At 41.8% G+C, this 20,390-nt stretch overlaps 1 long non-coding RNA gene across 1 annotated transcript; it reads left to right on the plus strand.

Moving 5' to 3' along the window:
- The first annotated feature begins 6,657 nt into the window (after window positions 1–6,657).
- On the plus strand, window positions 6,658–8,671 carry LOC130527630 (uncharacterized). Its single transcript, XR_008951085.1, has 3 exons — window positions 6,658–6,822; window positions 7,428–7,700; window positions 8,511–8,671. It is a non-coding gene; the product is annotated as an uncharacterized LOC130527630 (long non-coding RNA).
- The last annotated feature ends 11,719 nt before the right edge of the window (window positions 8,672–20,390 follow it).

Genomic DNA, 20,390 nt, shown 5'->3' on the forward strand with positions numbered 1-20,390 from the left:
TTTTTCTGTTTCCCGTCTTCTTTTCATTTTGAAACCATACTGCGGTTTTCTTGTGAATCAACATGTGAATGAAGACTTAATTCCTGCAGAGGTTTATATGAGATTTGTTCACGCTGACCGTGACCAGGAATTGGCCACTTTTCTCTGGTGTTGCCTTTGGTTACACACCGACTGTATTTCACTTTGACTTTAAGCAAAGAAAGAAAATTGGGCTTTTTAATGTATGGAAATGTCAAGAAATCATAATAACGAGGTAATTCAGACAAAAGGATTGCAAATGTCACTGTTACATGTGCAGATATTAAGGACACAAATCAATGTTAATGGTTAGTGTTCAAATCTACGTGGTTGTGTCCTTTATTTAGGAAATCGGGGCTGTACAACCAGGAATATCCGCCTGACACTGGAAAAATTGACAAACAATATAAATTAAATGGTAAAACAATGGAATAGTAGATTTTGACTGTCAATTGCTTTCCGATTTTGTCTTTTTGAGATACGGACCTCTTGTCACCTCCCAAAAAAAGAAATTACAGGTGGTTTCTCTGAGCTCTCGCTGAAGGATCAGTAAGTGCTGACAGGGTAGATCCCTCTTGATCAACAAGGCAACGTGAGGACAACAGGAACGTTTGTATTTTCTTTTAAAATCCGGCGACAATGTCCGGAATCCTCGGTGAAGTTGCTCGGTTGAGCGTTAGAAGCCAATCAATGCAACAATATATAGGAGCTGCATGAGGGACCAAGAGCCTGTCTGACCTTGGCTGGAATCAGGAAGTTTTTGGCTGTGAAAACACTCTGGGGGACTGTTAATCTGATGGCTTTCAAACATTTTCAGCTGATTCATTTCTGTCTCATCAGAGGTATTACCATCCTCAAAAGGATTAGAGGAGGTTTTAATCAATAAGTCCTAAATTGTTCTTGTTTATAGACTTTAAAAGCTTGACTAGTGGGAATTTGAATTAAGGAACAGCTGCTTTTGTGCTGCAACGAAAGATCTCTGCAAGCAGCAGATATTAGAGGCAGCCCACTGCATCAGACACTTGGTTGTCATTCAAGGATTTCAGGCAAGGCAAGATGTTCAGGCAGGTAGTCCAAAATCAAGGTTGTCCCGAAGTCAGTTGCAAGTCGCTTTTGCCTGACGACCGCCGGCAGACCTCGCCAACAATATTTGGTATCCTGGTTTCATCTGAATGACACAAATGCAATTATCAGGGTGACACCTCATCAGAATTCATTAGAAGCTGCTTTCTCTGTGAGACAATGTGACTATTATGTCGAAATCCATGTCAGCTATTTTTATCATATCTTCTGCAAATCTGGTTTTCAGAGGATTCACAGGGAGGTAATTACCTCACACTTGGGGGAAAAACCCAGCATGGAGGCTGTTAGACAGAAAGATAGAGGGTTGGCATGAAACCCCAAGGGGGCTATCACAACAGCAGAGGTGTGCAGGCAAAGAATTGAAATGTATGAGATAAAATCACAGCGACATTGAAATTCACAAAGCCTCGTAGAGCTGTAATGGAAAGCTAAATGTCAGCAGCAACGTTGAGTTCGATTAAACACACCCGAGAAAACACAACTGTTTTTCAGGAAAGTCCCACAGTGTGCAGGATTTTAGAAATTATAAAGTTTAAATGAAATGGTGGACTTGACAATGATGATATATGAAATTTGAAATGTTGGTAATAAACTGTATTGTATGTTTTCTTCTATGCTTGCTGTTTTAATTTGAAACTTTTGTTCTCCCTGGTAGCCAATTTTACTTCCTGTCCTGCCTTAGCTGATTATTGATGTGTCTCACCTGTGTCTTGTTTTCCAGTCTATTTCAACCCTCCCCTCTGGGTCTCTTGCCAGATTGTCTATTAACTTTGTGTTACTTCTAGTTTGCCTCTTGTGTTTTACAGGGTTTGTTGTTTTTATTTTTAGATTTCCACCTGCTTCCTTCCTATTTGGTTGCCTGAATCTCAAGCCGTTTCTTATATGACCTTGTGCCTCTTATTGGGTCAAAGGTTACATAGTGGACTTTGTTCCTCTACTTGGCTCCCTCTGGTTGCCCCTGGGCCCACACTATCCAGCCTTCACCAATTAATCAAATTAAGAGTGTTATCTAAAGTCAATGTATTGAATAAATGTATGTAAATATGTCATTTTTACTGACATGATCCTCTACGACATCTGACAACAATGTCTGTGGCTGGTTTGCACCATGTAGCACAAACTTACTCAATATGTTTTATTTATTTATTTTTTCTGGTTTGACAGCGATTGCACAATGGCTGCATAGAAATGCCATGCATGGCAATGAATGCATTTTCAAACGAGGAGAATTTCCCAGAAGGACGCTCATACTGAAGGTTAAATTGTCTCTATGTTGACAGCACGCTGCGTCACATTACTGAGCTTTCCTTCTCTTCAGTCCCTAGCAGGTTGGCCTGCTCTTGTCAGATTTGCACCATTGACGCCTAAAACATGTTCACTACATTTAAATAATATTCAATCCAGCCATTTTGAGGTCAGTCACCACAGAGTTAGTTAGACTAGATGTGACAACGACTAGATAATGGCCATCGCATTAGGACACATTTACTCAAATATTCAAGAAAGGCAGCAGAATATAATCGCCTCCCCTGATCATCACCGACAGCCTCCATTGCTGATAAAGATGTGCTTCATCTTTCATGTTCTTGTTCAGACTCGCTGCCAGCGAAGACACGGAGGCTGGCCGGCTCCGATGTCTGCACGCCAGCTGACACAACCAGCGTTGATTTAGTCCAGAGACCATCCTGGCAGGCATCTGGGGGGGATTATTGATGGTGTTGTGGTTAATTGCATTTATTTGTGTTTATGGCGTGAGAATTACTCTAAACAAACTACTTTGTTTCTTAGTTGTGTCAGAGGAAACCAATCACTGTGACAAGGATCCATGGACCTATTTGGTGATGCATCTGGTCTTCCTCTCAAACAGCTATGGGTTCTGAACCCTGCTGAAGGAGAGGATGTCAGAAGAATTTGGATCATCTTGTGGTTTTCATCGGTGAATGGTGCTAACATTTAACTTTAGGCCACCGCGAGCTAGTCTATGTGATCCACGCATGCGTTAGATTTGACCTGGTAGCAGAAGTGTCCCACTGGGCTGTTTCTGAACAATCTGCTGTGTGGTAGCAACAGGTGGGAACCAAAGGTCCGGAGACCCCTGCGATGCTGATCGCTGCCTTTGATGTAGCCGTGGCCGCTATCTCGCTGGATCGCTTCTTTATGGATTGTTGTGGTGTGACATAGAAGGTCAACCGCCGTGGTCAACAAAGTCATCAGCTAGCGGGAGGATGTGACTCCACCTGTAATCCAACTACCCCAAACTGCATTTACATGAAGTCTGGTTGTGTAAATTATTCAGGCCACTCCAGTGAGATGTGTCTGATTTAGAGGTGCATGTAAACACACCTATCATACCTGACTGACGTTCTTTAGGGGATACTGGAATTCCCTGAGTTGTTATCGGGATCCTTCTCTCTGGTCTCAATTGCTGGCAAAAAGTCAGATTCAGTGAGGGTCGGAAGCCGCCAAGGCTTTGACCCTTTTTTGTTATTTTGTCCATAAACTTCAAGGACAAGTGTTCTAACCTGTGTCTGGAGGGGGGCCATTTTGGTGACCTCAGGATTGGGTCTCTGCTTTTTTATGCAGATGATCTGGTTCTGTTGGTGTCACTGGGACATGATCTCCACTCTTGGTTGGAGGGGGGATACAAAGGTTTTTCAAAAGTCCCTGCAGTGAAAAGTCACATTTCTGAGTTACTTTTTTTTTTTTGCAGGCTGTATAAGTTTCAAAATGCTGCTTTGGTCCAATTGCAGTTTTAAAAATGTCTAGACTACTGTTCAAGGAATGTGAGGCAAAATTGAACACTGAAGCTTCCCAGAATACCACTGGTGACATCGCTTATAAATTTGAAAGTAGGGAATGAGTGTTTACCCATTTGGAATGGTCATTAGGGGTGATTAATTGAAAGCAGTGGTCTCTAAATCCCACAGACGATGTTGTGATCAGTCAACATGACTGTTTAAGAGAATTTGTGGGATGAGGTCTTAAATTGTCATGGTGTCCTTGTCCCACTCAAAGGAGGGATTAAGCAGGGGGATCATGGAGTGTGTCTGTGCATGAATCAAAGCCTTGTTTAAATACACACACACCACTACGATTTCAAATGAGACCTGAAAGCAATAACTTCTTTTATAAATTCACACATATCGTTCTTTTTTTTGTGCCCCTTTTTAGATTTTATTTAACTGGGTGTATTTTGAATTAGTCCATTTAGATATCACAATTAAACACCTTGTCAGTTATTAGTCATGATGGTCTGGAAAAGCAATAACCTAGGTGATCATTTCTCTAAATCTTTTTCTTTTCAGATTTTTGACATGTTGTATGGTGTCTCCATTTTATTTCATTTCCTTATGATGGGGGGAAAGGAGACACATCAGATGTAAAGTAGTTCTGGCAAAAACGGCATTGATGTACCAAAAATGTACCAACAGCAGTTATAGCATCCGTATGAAGATTTACCTAATCTGCAAAAGCAGCAGTGTTAAATGTTATTCTTGTCCACAGGATTCAGTAGCTATTATCTATTTATGACCCTTCATGTTCATTACGCCACATTAACACATTTCTGAAGTGTTCTCTTAAATAAAATATGACCGTTAATCAGTATTGCATTAACAAGAGAGCATATTTTAAAAGACTGCGTCTCAGCTTCAACTTTGCCTGGGAGTGCTCTGAAAAAGATCCCTCAGTGAAAATAAAGGTGGTTATTAGTAGCCAGGGAACTTGCAGCACTTTCTCATGATGCTTTTTGACATCTTTTTGACAGCTGACTGTGACATCGGTGCACAGACACTTGATTGGTTATTGACGTCTGGTGATTAGGATGTCTGCTCCAAGTCTGGTCACGCTTTCTGAGTCTGTTGAGCTGGATGACGCTTCATCTGCTACAAAAAAGACGAAAAATGAAGTTAAATGAAATGAAGAAGAGAATACGTGCAAGCTGTATACAATGATCTGTAAACCAATGTGCAAAAGTTTAAGGCAGGTATAAACTGTAGAGCTGAGGAAGCCTTTGAGATTAAAGGAGAAAAGTCTTGCATTTAACAAAATGCAGGGAATCAAATCAGTATTTGGTGTGACCACCCTTCCGCATTTGCAGCATCAATTATTGCAGGCATTGGCTATTGGAGAAACCCGGCTGGTTGGCTGTTCCTGAGGTTTGGCTATCAGGGAGTCCATTTCAGGCCCCCAGGCGCTGACGGAGAGAGGGTTCAGTTGAGCCAGTACCCTCCTCTCCCCCACCACACCGATGGAATCCACAGACTGAGAGCAATACATGTGATTGCCTGTCATTTGGGTTCAATCCCATGTGATGGAAGTCCCATTTGCCTCACCCACGTGCATCTATATGGCTTGAATTAAAATTCTATGGCCTTTGTGACACTTCTATTTCTCCAGTGTATTAATCAAATCAATAACCTTCAACACTACAACTGATTATGTGCCACCCTCCTCCATATTTTATTTACCTGTGTGGCTTTATGGATGATGCAACCAGTACAGCAGGGTAACTGTTAAACCAAGATCATAGTACCATATTGATTTAAAGCGGTGTTGCCTTGTTGCGTTGCTATTTCTTCCTGAATCAGCAAGAAAAAAGAGGCAGCTGCCCAAGAAAGAAATTAAAACGGGGGCACCAGTCTCTCTGCCGCTTTGTGATGATTCTCACTCTTTTATGAATCCTCAGAGGTGTAAAGGTTAAGAACTGTCATCAGGTTAGCCATTGATTGCCATTAGCGCTATCCTCTGCTAAATCACCTTTGTCCATCCTGACTCGTATTGATTGCCAGGCCCATTCTATTAGTTTGGATCACAACGGCTGTCCTGTCAGGTGTACAACCCGATTAGCAGCGCTCTTCCTTCAGCACGACGCACATGGAGCCTGAACGTCAGCATGGAAGAGCTTACTCAGTCACAGGCGGCTGATCTGGTGAGGCTGGGGAGCCTGTTAAGCCTATTACAGTACATTACACAATGTAAAAAAAAAAGAAAAGCAAATAGCACCAAACAATCAGAACAACACTATTGTCTGATATGTCTGTAACCTAGCTGGCAATCATCTTACCATTGGCTTCTGCTCGAAGCTTTGGCCCTTTTTGTCATAAGATACATGACTAAAATGACCTCCTGTTCCTTCCCGCTTCCTCCATCAAACATACTGTCTCATACGCTCACCTGTGACTTGGCTGCAGTCATAGTTTCAATCTGGTCTGTTGTCTGTCTCCCCCCTGTCCAGACTGCAGCAGCCAGAACCGCAACAGATGAAATATGCTTGTTAGTGGATGCTAAACTAAAAACTAGATGTAAGGCTGTTGCTGGTTTGCTTAAAAATTCCAAGTCGAAGGGCTGCTTAAATTAGATTATTTTACATCTCAAACAAATCCACATAAATCCATACTGTTATTTAAATGTATTGGCATTTTTTTTTGTTGCATTTCCCCCTTTGTGCAGACCGGACTCTATGAGGGTACATGTTTAATAAGGGCAGGGTGGTATAACAGTTGTGTCAATAGATATAAATGTCAGGGACCAGACGAGAACCCAAATGCGACACCAGAGTTCGACTGAACACCGCTTTATTGTCAGGAACAGACAATAGACAGGATTCACCGGGGAGCGGGCAGGATAGAATAGTCGGGGACAGGCAAGGTCGAGACCGGGCAGAAAGCAGACAGAATTTACTGGGGAGCAGGCAAGATAGAATGGTCAGAAACGGGCAAGGTCGGAACTGACGTCCCCAGGAATATCCAGGGTCACCCTCATGGGAAGAATGGGTGGGTGGGGGGTCAGTACTCCTGTGACCCGGATGACTCCAACCCACGGTCCTCGTTCTCCGCCCCCACGTTCAGTTCGGGCCTCCGAGGTCTGGCACGACCTGAGAAGACTTGCTGTAGAGCTTTTGACACCCTTTTGACTTCAGCATGGTTCCGAGAAGACACACCAAGACACACCTTAGACACACCAAGTGATGATTTTTTTCTCCTCACAGGCTTTGATTTTCTGCTTCAACCGGAGAATCTGAAATACAGCATGAGACCTGGATGAGGTGGCATTCACGTCAGCAGGGTGCTGTCTGAAGAATTTCCTCAATCCATTCCAGTCAGTCCAGCGGGGACGGGTTGTGCGCTGGGTTCATTGTTAGCCAGATCGTACTGTCAGGGACCAGACGAGAACCCAAATGCGACACCAGAGTTCGACTGAACACTGCTTTATTGTCAGGAACAGACAATAGACAGGATTCACCGGGCGGGCAGGATAGAATAGTCGGGGACAGGCAAGGTCGAGACCAGGGAGCAGGCAAGATAGAATGGTCAGGAACAGGCAAGGTCGGAACCGGGCAGGCAGGCAAACAGGAAAATGCTGGAAAGTCATCAGAACCACGAACGACGATCTGGCAGGGAGCTGGCGTAACTCCGGGAACTAAGAAGGGGGCTCATTAGTGTTCTGATTCATAACAGGTGCGTGGAGCGAACTGACTCACGGGCGAGATTGCCCACAGCTGTGACAATAAAAGATAAAAGTACCCAGATTTTGGAGGGTCTGTCTGCACTAACAGGGGCCGATAACGAATGTCCAAGAGCCTTCTTACTGCAGCAAATGTAAGAATCTTTAAATCAAAATGAATGAATCAAAATGTCAATGACTTTAGTCTGGACACCATTTATTAAGTTAAATTAGTAACTTGCGGTACTATTTTCCAGGACACCGGGAGAACAGTAATGAAAAGCGTAACCCGTGATGACCTTATTCTTAATCTAATTGCATTGATATGGAAGTATTTAATAAAGTAAAGTAGAAATATGTGTGTTAGAACCAAGAGGTTTCCCTTTTCCTACAGCGCTCTTTCTTGTTCTTTCCTGTTTTTTATTTTTTTACAAAAACAACAGAAATGACAGTGAAGGATCTGCTGTGTACATTAACATCCTAACAGCTTTGATTACCTCAAATACAGGCAAATCTGTTAATTACATCTAATTAAATGCATGAAAATCAAAGTCATCTGTCAGGGAGGTCCTTTTTACAACCCCCGTGTGATGGAATCCATCTACATGCTGCATTCTTTCATTAGATGTGGAGGAAAAGTCTCCCACCATGTAGACACAAGAGAAGCCCAAAACAAAAAAGGCGAGGAGTCATTAGCGCACCTGCATTATTAATCTCTCAGCCCTCCTCTGATATTAGGCGGCATTGATTATCTATGATCCGTGAAGCGCTTCCGTTTAATCGGTTGTCAGGGGCAAATTTCACATAGGAATCAGATAATGAAATAAACATAGTTGGGAGATACAAATGGAGCGCCGCCATCTCTTTGAACGTAAAATAGTGAATTGTTTTAAGATGGCAATAAATAAATAAATAAATATACACACACATACGTGTGTGTGTGTGTGTGTGTGTGTGTGTTCAAGAACAGAAATATGACTAATCAGCTGGAGGGGTCCAATCTAACTCCAGTCAGGACTCCGCGGTCTCTTCCTGCCTCTCAGCGCTGTACACGGACAACAACTCAAAGGCTTTCGGATGCTGCATCAGTCAGAGAGAGATGGAAATTTTTGTGTCTTTGAGTTTTCAAAGGCAGGCTGAGTCTGATGCGTATTACCTGAATATCTTGTTGTTCTGCTTGTCGACTTTCTGATTCTGTCTTTTTCTTTATTCCGCCAGGATGTGGAAACAGGGCAGGAAAAATCCAGCATGTTTGGGTTCGGGGCGACTCTCCGTCAAGCTGAGCCTGATCCAAATCCTCAATGTCTTCCTGCAACCCCCCAAAATATTATTTTTTCCCCCATCCATCCCATCATTAAAGCCTTCAACAAAAGTGGCGGTTTCAGGGGAAACGGTTCACCTCTTCAACTGGTTTGTATTCTCTGTGATAAATCACAAGCTCTATCAGCTTCCCCTTTAAATCCAGGCACACATCACACTGGGGAGGCCACAACTTGAGCAAAAAAGCTTAATTCCGTCTGTAGTTGTAGCTCTCGTACTTTTTCATTTTACATTAGAAAGAAATCAATAGTATTCTGCATTCACTAATGATTCTCTGATTGGATTTTCCTGCTTACTGAATACACAGCATTGAAACTAATTATAAAGCTTCAGAACCTTGGCTCGTTCACGATGGAGAGGAATCAATGAAATCTATTATCCACCCAACCTAGAGGTCTCACCTTTACATCTCTGTTTCAGCGTCCGTTAAGTGAATTTAAGTAGTTTCATGTGAGAAACAGTCGTTTTCATAACTGACGTAACTACACTAAAATGTGACCTTTGTGAAACAAAGACCTGAATTAATATGAACCCTTTCACAGTCAAATCTGTTAAATGTTGGGCAAAACTCTTCCTTTTCATAAACAGCTACGATACCCTTAAAGGTCCTGAAGTGTTTTTGTTGTTTCCTAAATCACAGACCGCAGTGAGAAATAGCTTTTACAGAAGAGAGAGTCTTGATTTGCACTCCCCCAAGTATATCAAGAGGTGTCAACACATGGTTGCTTTTAACACATTAGCAGGATGGAGCTACAGTAGGAGGAGGAGGAGGAGGGGAATAGAGATTGGAGAGTCTAATGTCATTCAACGCCATTCCAGCACCCTTTAAAACATATATAACTGTCGCTGCTAGAACATATATAACAATCTACCTACCTAGCTACACTTTCTATCATTATCATTGTTACAACACCTATTGTCATAAGACCGACATCAGGCATATGAAAGTATGCCTAATAGCTTTACCAGACTTGAAACTCTACAAATGTTCAGCTCTGGTGGATTTTGTTCGATCTTGAGAGAGATGAGCAGGTTTCTGAGCCTGCATATGGGCTGGAGATTGAGCAATCCTGGGAAGATGTGTGTTAGAAGGAGGTGTCGCACAATATGATGGTCAATGGGCAGGAACCAGTGACCATCTCATAGGGAGAAGGATCGAAGAGCTGGACTGGCTAAAGAAGCTGATGGCAGTCCGGTTGCTGAACCGACCATCGGCCGATCCAGATGTAAATACATAATGTGAAGCCTATTTTCATTTACTTGTTTTATATTATATGTTTATTTTTCTGAATTGATTGCCACATGCATGAAGGATCACTCCCTGTCTTTATTTTCATATGTTGGCCAGTGACCAGTATCTCTGCAACTCAATCTGTATTTTAAGTCAGGATTAATGTAAATACAGTTTAGGATGCCCAGTGTTATATTATTTATTCATGCCACTAGGTCAAATTCACTCATGCATATTTATCAAGAATGGAAACATTTAAAATTCCAAACAAAATCTCAGTCCTTAAGATTTGAGTTAAGCAACAATCAATCTTTATTCATATAGCATCTTTTACCATCAGAATTGTTTCAAGGCGCTTTCCAGAATCCCAGGGCCTAACCCCAGACAAGCAACAGTGGCAAGGAAAAACTCCCCTTTAACAGGAAGATACCTTGAGCAGGACCAGGCTCATGTAGGGGGACCCTCCTGCTGATGGCCAGCTGGGTAGAGAGAGAGGAGAAGGGGGAGGACAGGTAGAGGATAGAATAGGTAGGAGAGGAGAGGAGAGGAGAGGAGAGGAGAGGAGAGGAGAGGGGTAGAGGGAAGGGGAGGGGAGGTAGAGGAGAGGAGAGGCATAGAGTATAGAATATACATACAAAAATACATTATATGGAATTGAATAAGCTGCTGGTTGAGTGGGTCAGCGGGGTTGGAGGTCAGTATACAGCTCTGAAGTTCAAGAGAGAACAAAGTAATATTAGATTGATCATCCTTGCATCTGTCTAATAACTTGATTTTCCAACATTATTTCAAGAAAAAGGGTCTAAATTATTGCATGGAATTTGAACTTTTATCCTTCCAGGACTCATGTTTTGGGAGACTGACAGGAGGTTCAACAAGGAACAGCCAGAAAAGGTCTGCATGCAAATAGAAAAGTTACAATGTCTTTTTTTTCTGTGGATATCAGAAAAAACCTCTAGGCCCAAATGCAGGACTCCTCCATGTGGCTCCTCTACAAGACAGTTGGATGTGCCAGTTGTAGGAGACCCTGACCATAAGCCCATGAGCAAAGGCTGGGGTCTCCCCCCGACCAATGTTATTTTCCATTGTTCATACTCGACACTTTATTCACATATTTAGACACACACAATTCTGCGATAAGAAAGCTCATTAGCCATCTTTCACTACTTGGTAACCTCCTAATTCTGCCTCTGTTTTTGGAAATCAATCGATCGATTCCTAACTACGCTGACATGTGCTCAGGAATCAACCACTCATCCAACTGCAACCAGCTCGCTGTGAGCCTTCAACCCCTGGGAGACATTTGGCGTTCCACAGACCTCTGCAAATCAAGTGTCCAATTTAAAAAGGAAGTCTGGGAATTGATGCTGTAGCAAAGGACCCATAATTGGCATCCTTCTTGTCTTGTTAAAGGGAAAAGCACTGGGATGAATCCTGCAAGTCGGGTCTTGGCCTTTAATAGAAGCTCGTGTAAACAGAACAGTTTCCCATAGAAAATGACAGAATGTAAACTACACAAAATCCACCCGTTTAACCTTTATACACTATGTTGCATGTGGATTAATTAATAAATGACGATAATTGCTGACGATAATATTCTTCCAAATAATTTTTTAAGCCATAAATACAAAACGACACAGCCTGTGGTTTCTGTCATAAATCTTTTCATCAAATCACTCTTTTCATTCATGCTCTGCCTTCAACCTTCTCGGTGTCCTGCTGCACGGAGGCAGCTTTGATGGATGCACAGTTCCTCTTCGCGGCCTCTTCTGGTTCAGTAAAGCATGTTGGTTTAACAAGTCTGTGCCAAGAACTTAATCCCCCACGGGAGGAAACAAAGACAAAAGAAAGTAAAGAAAAGATAAGAAAAGGTGGAATCAGTTAGTTGACGGACTGACTGTTTATTAGTTGCTGGAATTCTCTGTCTTGCTAGTAATGAAGGGAACTTTCAATACACGTTGCTGCTGTTCCAAATCCCAGCTGGTTCCACAACCACCAACATCTCGGCTCTGTAGGAAATCACAGCTGTGCAAGCAGCCTCATCCCTTTATGAGTCTTATTTAGAACATGCTGACATGCCAATTAGTTGCTCTGGTAAGTGAGCTGTATTGTCATTTAATTAATATTTCCTTTGCCAGTTGAATGAGAAGGCACAGACCTTGAAATGACTCTGCAGACGGCTTATCATTGACGAGACATTCACAATTAAATCGTACCCCGGTGGGTTTCTTTAGCGGCTTGTTGTTCGAGTGGATCAACATTAGTCCTGTTAGCCAACGCCTATAAAAGCACTTATATTCTATAATACATACAGAACATCACCCACTCTTGATGACTATAGGAAATAAGTCTTTTAGGTGTGATAATGATTTTTATTATTATTATTATTGCTACCATGATTGGGACAGATGGGTGGTTAACAGAAATCCATCTTACTTTTAAACAGCTTGGACATGAGGATTTTATTGGACATCAAAACAATGCTGAAATATCCCAAAGGAGAGCTGCAGCTTGAGAACAAGTATATAGTTCTTATATAATGTTTAATCCTTTGATCCTCACATATTTGAGAGCTGGAGCACCAATATCTGCTCCTTTTCCTCCTGTAGCCATTTGGATGTGTGTGGGATTAAAGGAGGTTTATGTAGCCAAATGCTGCATTTAAAGTGTGGAGACATTTTGGAAGAAGTGAAAGCGGAATACTTTGAGTTGAGTCTGATTTAAAGTAGTTGTGACAGAAGCGGTGACAAAAATGATGCTTCTCTTCAGACCCATCAATAACGGTGCCTAATGGAGGTATAGAACTGGAACGATGTGGAGTTTCACTTGAAGTTTTCATAAATCATTCACTCAAAATGGCAGATATAAAAATGACTTGCAGCGACAGGCTGCATTAGGAAGCTGCAGGAGGAAACACTGTTACTTTGATAGTTAAGAAGCTATCGGAGAACTTAGTGTGTTTATGGGATGTATGGATTCAAGTGAGACACCAGTTATAACATAAAAGATACAGTAACCTACCAGACAATGAGGTACAGTACATGCTTGTCACCATTAGATTGTGGTGAGACCTAAATGACCTACAGCAGAATAACTAAGATGAGGGTCAGACACCGCCTTAACTACGGCAACTAATAACAATCTAATCGGAGCATTTTTCCCAGGAGCCACTGGGAGATGAGAATAAAACCAGAAAGGGGGGCTTCTATCCATTGTATGGTAAGCTATAGATGTTTTGCTTCTTGTGTTTTCTATGCTGGTTGTTGTTTGTGTTTTAACTGTTGGTCTGCAGGGCAGTGGGACGGACAATGTGGATGATTGGCCCCCCTTTTGGCTCACTGGCTGATCATTTGTGACCGTTTGGTTGGTTTAAACTCACCTGCTGATTATTTGCGACCGCCTGATTTACGGTATTTAAACTCACCTGCTGATTATTTGCGACTGCCTGGTTTATTAAACTCACCTGCTGATCATTTGCAACCACCTGGTTGGTTTCAACTCACCTGCTGGTCATTTGCAACCACCTGGTTTATTAAACTCACCTGCTGGTCATTTGCAACCACCTGGTTTATTAAACTCACCTGCTGGTCATTTGGGACCGTCTGGTTGGTTGAAACTCACCTGCTGATTATTTGTGACCACCTGGTATATGTATTATTCACTGTGTCTCTCTGTTTTTTCATGGTTCGAGCCAGATTGAGTCACCTCGCAGTTTTTGCATTCATTAAAGTTTAGATGTTTCCTTAAACCCAGGTCTCTGCACTTTAGATCCTGGTGTTCAGATCCTGTCACAAGATGGACTACTAGCTCTACAATTACTAATTATAAACTGAAGAAGTTTTCCAGGCTGATGTTAAATGTGGAGATGGTGTCAGCCTACCATACTCACAGATGAGCTGGTTCCACCGCTGCCTGATCGCAAAAGTCTCAGTCACCCATTTGACTTTTACTTCTGGTTTCCAATATCTTTAAAACAGTCTAATGGTTTTTTTTATAGTCATATGGCGCTATCAGCTCCTCCTAATATGATGGCATTTGTCCTTTAATGACCTCACTGGTCAGGAGGAGTATTTCAAAGTCTGTTTTTTAGTTTATGGATTGCCAATGAGGAGAAAGTTATGAGAGAAATATGAGATTTCCTGGCAATTACTGCCGCTAAAGCGTTTTGAATGAGCTGAAGGTATTCCAAAGAACACTATGGGTATCATAATCACATAAGTAATTATATGACTCTCATGACAATGAGTAGAATTGGTCCTTGGGAAGGACCTTGAGGGCTTGACAGACATGCCGGTTAAGGAAATCCATGTTCAGGATTAGAATATTGTCTGTTTAATCCAAATGGCTGTTCCAGCAAACTCAGGCATCCTTAAATAAGTCTCAACACACATCCACCCTCTTGGTTTCGAAAATCAGCAAAACATGCATGGATAGTTTACATACGGGACGAGGTTGACGCGGTAAACAAGTCCATGAAGGTTCTCATATATCCAGGTCGGGCTAATCCATCATGGTTGGATTTGCTGTTAATATTAGTTTCTTCCAACAGTTCAGTAAACTCTGTTCAACCTTGATGGAGTAGTGAATGAAATTTAGGCAGATTGACTTTTCTTACTACGGAAACAGACACATGAGGCGTATTTCCACTGAAAGCAGTTCTGGGTAATTTTACAGGGCCGGGGCCATTGGTGCGTGTCGCTTTCTGGTTTTGGTGACATCCGTTAGAAAGGGACACAATGATTACTGCCGAGGGCTCGTATCCCACAGTGCAGATGCAAACATTGAGAGGGCCAAGGGAGGGGAACGGTTCTTGGAATTTCCCAACCCCCTGGGATTTACAGGGGGCTGGAGCTTTTACAGGAACTTCTGCAATGGAAACGCACCCATAATTCCGGTCCTCTTCTTCATGACCCAACAGGTGGCAAAAATGATGATTTATGACAGTTTATTGGACAATCTGATTTTAATTTCATTCATCAGCTAGAGACTTCCATTACAGCCATCGAATTATTGCTCCGTTGAACTTTTCGCAATCATTCAATTGTGGAGTGTTCCACAGGTCAAAGTTGACTGATTAGCAAAGGCCACTGAAAGTTAAACACCTCATTAGCAAAGCCTCTCTTCCTATTATTCTCTAAGGGTGGCAGGTCTGCGCGGAAGTTTGAGCAATGAAAATCAGGTGCATGAAGGCAACGTGCAAATTCTCCCATGAAAGGTATTTTGCCAAATGTCATTAACTCAGACCAGTTTTAAAATGTAATGGTTCAAGAAAGGGTTTCTTTAATGATAACTAAGACGAAAGATGATCATTGAAGAAATGTCGATAAATATTAAATGGTATTAAAGTATCAGAGTAAACATAAGTGTGATTAAATGATCTACGAAAGGTGCAGTCCTTCACCTCCATGAATAAGTCACCTTTTGCACGCGGACATACACAAATGTAGAGTTCTGACTCAGAGCAGAGAATTGGAACAGAATTTCTACAATAGTTCCAACCCAGCTGGTAGATAGCAATGCTGAAGGTCACAGGGACGTTGAAAATGAAATTCATTAATAATTATCGCTTCCTCTTTCTGAGGACACTACTGATGTTTCTGAGCAGCCAGGATTAATATTTCAGGCTCACTCGGAAAGCTTTTTAAAACAGTCCCAGTCCACCCGTCTCATGGACTGGGTCGGCCTCTGTCCTCACCTTGTATTTCACAAGACAAGTCGAGATTTTGGCAGAAAACCACAGTGGCAGCTCCATAAAACCTCCCCCAACCACCTTATATATTTCTTGGACAGTTGAATAGAATATAAATAAAACAGCAATTTGAAATAAAAAAATTATAACATAATGAAGGTGAATATGTCCCCCCAACCAGCAAGACCCCATAGTTTAACCACATAAGATGTTTAATCTGTCCAGTGCATCCCGGATGAATGAAGTTTAATTCCCAGTTTGTCTTAAATACTCATTTGAAACAGTTTTGTGAAAGGACATCTTGTTTTTAAAGTCTTTTTAACTTTTATTTTTCAGTGTTCTGATCTCATGAATTCACTTGCTTGCCTTGTTAAAAAATCTGGTTTTCATTTTCTTTGTCTTTGTCTGCTTATCCACATACATCATCTACCAGCCTCAGCAGTGACACCAAACTCCCAGAAAACTCATTTCTACCTTTTGTATTGGCCATCTTGTCCTTTTCAGTAATTACTCAAAGCTTGTAACCGCAGGTGAGGGTTAGAACATGCACCGACATTCCATTTGGCAAGATGTGACCTCCATAAATGTAAATAATTCTAAATTCACAAGTTCCAGCTGAATTAATGTAAGATAAAAGTAACTTTTCCTGCTTGATGCTAGTCAAATGGAGGGTTATTTTTCATGAAAATTTTGGATTTTATGCCAAGTGTGTGTGTGCGGAAATCAATGTTTGACCACTGAAAATGTCTAAATCTGGTCATCCAAATGTGCTGTTTTGTCCAAATTTCAGTACTTTTTTTTGCAGAAAAAAACAATAATAATAAAACATCCTGTGTAATAGTTATTTGAGTGTACTTACTGTCTCTGAAACAGCATCACACATTGTTGGTCTGGGAATTATATTATCCTTTTGTCATTTTTGGCCGAATGTCCTTAAACACAAATAGCGGACATCAGCCAGCAAGGCCATATAATAAAGTGTCACTTCTTTGATTAAAAGTAATCTCTGTGCCATGTTCATCTGTTTTTAACTTTGAGGTGAGGTCGCGCTATAATGGGAGAAGCATGATAATTTTGTGTCAGAATAAGTGAAATATGTGTGGGTGAAAGGATGAGTCAAAATGAAATATCTGGATGTCAAATTTGGGAACAATGCGTCATTCAAAAAGTTACAATGAGTTTGCAATGGAAAAGGTGAAAAAGGGAAACAGGTGGCAAAACAAACAACAAAACAGCAGTCACTTCTCTAGTCCTTGGAGAAAATAAAAAGTACGGCAGCTACCATCCGGGGAGGCAAACGACATCACTCAAACATTAATGATGTGTGTCACCGTCGACAATCAACCATTTTCATTTGTTTTAGACCTGAAGTTGTGCAGATTTATGGACTGTGCTGAAACTTGCTACACAATCCCCAGTCAGCAGTATTTTTCTGGCGGACATTTATTTAAGTTGTACTCAGCAGTTTCCAGCAACATTGAGAAGCCAACTGCTAATCAAGCATTAGCCCTGTTAGCTTCCTAGCCTGATGGGACAATGGATAAACAAAAGCCTTGAGCTTGAAACGGAGCTCCTTTATCCACCAGAGTGTTGAGGAGCTTACACTGAAAGGTGCACATTAGCTCAAGATGGCTAAAGAGTGAAATTAGGTGTGTCACATTTGCCGTGTGTGGCGTGTTGCTTTCAGTTAGCGATGAACGAAGGTTTGTTGTCACAGCGCAACTTCACAGGCACTGTTGCCATAGCAACACAAATAGACAGTCATTTCAAGCACTTCAAACTAGCGTGCAGGTAACTTGCTTGGTGTTTTTTGACCCCCTTATGATGGCAAATCAGTGTAGAATTCTGGAAGCTATGGCCCCCGCGGCCTGGACCACAGACATCAAATGTGCCAAGGCACAACTACTTAGTAGGAGAAATGACTCACACACTGGCCTCACAAATGGCCAAAAGTGCACCACTGAGGGTGGTCCGTGCTCGCTTTAATGGTCCGTGCTCGCTTTAAAAGTGACAGTCTTGCTTCCATAGCAACCGAGCATGATTCATACTATAAAGATCAATATTTCTAAATGGATGAGAAGAAAGAGGCGCGCAACTTGTTACTAACAGAGTGAAACGAGACGTCAGGACAGAAGACGCGCTAACAAAGAAGGCCCCACCTGGAACCCTTCTGGATGTGTTTGGAAATGTGTCTACCGGCGAGACCATCACAGGGGAGTAATAATGATGATCGCACATTTTATTGGTGTGTCATTGACATGGATCATAAAGATAGTTGTTACTGTCACCGTTGAATCAGCAGCAGGTTCACGCTTGCAAATAAATGTTTATTCTGTTTGAAATGATGTGAAATCAGAATGTAGTTGTTCTTGTGGTTAAATGTGGGCACCGATTCTTTAACGGCAACTGTGTTGCGAGAAATTTAGTCTGCACAACACAAAATTTTCCATGTCGTGAAAGACTATTGACGTCACCAAACCACCCGATATCTCAAATAAAGCCAAGAACATGCGTCTCTTCAGTAATTAACAATCAGTAAAAAACTTGCAGTAATTAATCAGAATGTCTGTTAACCAGAGTGAGACAGATGTTTTCAGGAAGTAACGCTTCACCTCCTTTGTTCAGTCTGTGTCTACAGGGGTGACTGGTTAACATATTTCAGCCCTCACTTCACTGCACTTAAATTCCCCTGTGGATCTACACAAACATGCACACAATCATGCATGTCCTTGTAGGGCGGTTTAGAGCACCACCGTTCTGGTGCTATGGTTGCTATCACAGCCTTTTGGTGCCAGAGATTTGTTTTTATGGCAGAACGTACATCATCCATAGGTTCCATAAATCTCCATGTAGACACACACTTATGAGGAAAACCAGCACTTACTGCTTCAGGAACTTACACAAATGGGTTCTTATGCATCAGGATGTTCTGTCACGAGCTCCAAACATTTTAAATGACCTTTGTACACTTTATGGATCACCATAACACTTTAATGCACGGGCACTAGTAGATATGTGTTTAAGTGTATTAATGAGGCTTCATTATTCATGGCAAAGCTAGTTGTAGCCTCGTTGTGCCTGGTAGTTAACGTGTCCCCAGTAACATCAAGCCTTGGCTTTAACATCTAAATAAAAGGTGTCAAAAGACTGAAAATGATACGGTTAACATCGTTAATTGATTAAATGTACTTCTTGAGAATTTCCTTAAAGGAACTATTCCTCAAGATATTTGACCTTTAATGGTTATCAATGGTCCAGTTGTGTATATAAGGACTTAATGAGCCTTTGAGGATTAATGGGCAAATTGAGTTCCAATTAATAATTACAGGCAAGTGTCCAATCTGTGACACAATGTGTCTTACATGTGAGTTTTTCTGGTCTGAGGCTTGACTCTGTAGCAAGAACCCCCCAAAGTCCCTCATTGATGATACAGGTGCTGGTCCTGGAGTCCATAAGAGCTGCTAGGGTGTGAGGAGCATCTGGGAGGAGGCTCGGGGCTTGAAGGGGTGGCTTTAAGGTGTGCGGAGGTTTCAGGAGACTTGGACTCTCTCCAGGGACTGATAAGCTCTCATTGACTGAATGTCCGAAAAAGTCATTGGCAAGCCGCTCTGGCAATGGCAACGTGTCTCATCCAGGATAAAGGAGGTGTGACCCAGCTGTGGACGGAGTCCAACTGGTGGAAAGAGAACTCCACAGGACGGAGGCAGAGCAGATGTAATAAATTGTCTAAATCTGTACATTTAAAAGTCTGTTGCAAGTCAAATGCACACCCACACCCACAGACACACACCCACAATATAAATAGTTTCAGGACAAGAACGGCCCCGTGTTCTTCCTCCATCTGTTGACTGGAGTCGAGGTCCCAGGATGACAGCGTGATACAGGTGACACAGATACAACCTGACAACGTGACTCCAGCTTCTTCATTTCCAGCAGGCGGCCACAGAACATCTATACTTCAAAGTCTGGGACTTGGGCCAAAATGACGACCTTCTTAACATGGATGAACTTGTGAAACATTTCAGTCCAAGGTTACAAAAAGTCAGTAATTCTAACATCAGATTACACGTTTTGGAATTTCAATTTAAAGAAGTATTTTTTTCTTCCTTTCCAAATGCTTTAAGTTATTTTTAAGTTGTATTTTCACACTGTTTGTGTATTCAATAATAGTTGAATTCCAGTGCCATGCAGTACAATTATATTATGAATTGAATTGGGTCTACATCCAAAACGAGTCAGTAATTTTATGAATAAAAGTGAAATCTACCAGTGATGCACAATCAGCTGCAACAATCAGACAATGTGTTAAAATGGGTCTCCCTAGTTTGGCCTGTTGAATTTTTTATTGCTGAATAACAGCAAAGATCGAGCCTGACGCTACATTTAACTGCATATTAACACGTTCCAATTAGCCGGAAACCCGCTGCGACCTGAAAAATCTGGATCTAAAGTGGTCCATTGTGGGCAGAATCATTCAATTTTCATTTAGTAAATGAAGAGATCTGCTCCCCCTGAAGGGAGATTATGATGAAATCTGTACCAGGAGAGGCTCGGAGGAAAATGTGCCTGGGAGGAGAAATAAGAGAGCAACTTGCTGCATCGGCT

This window comes from Takifugu flavidus, chromosome 6 (assembly GCF_003711565.1).
Source record: "Takifugu flavidus isolate HTHZ2018 chromosome 6, ASM371156v2, whole genome shotgun sequence".
NCBI classification, from domain to species: domain Eukaryota; kingdom Metazoa; phylum Chordata; class Actinopteri; order Tetraodontiformes; family Tetraodontidae; genus Takifugu; species Takifugu flavidus.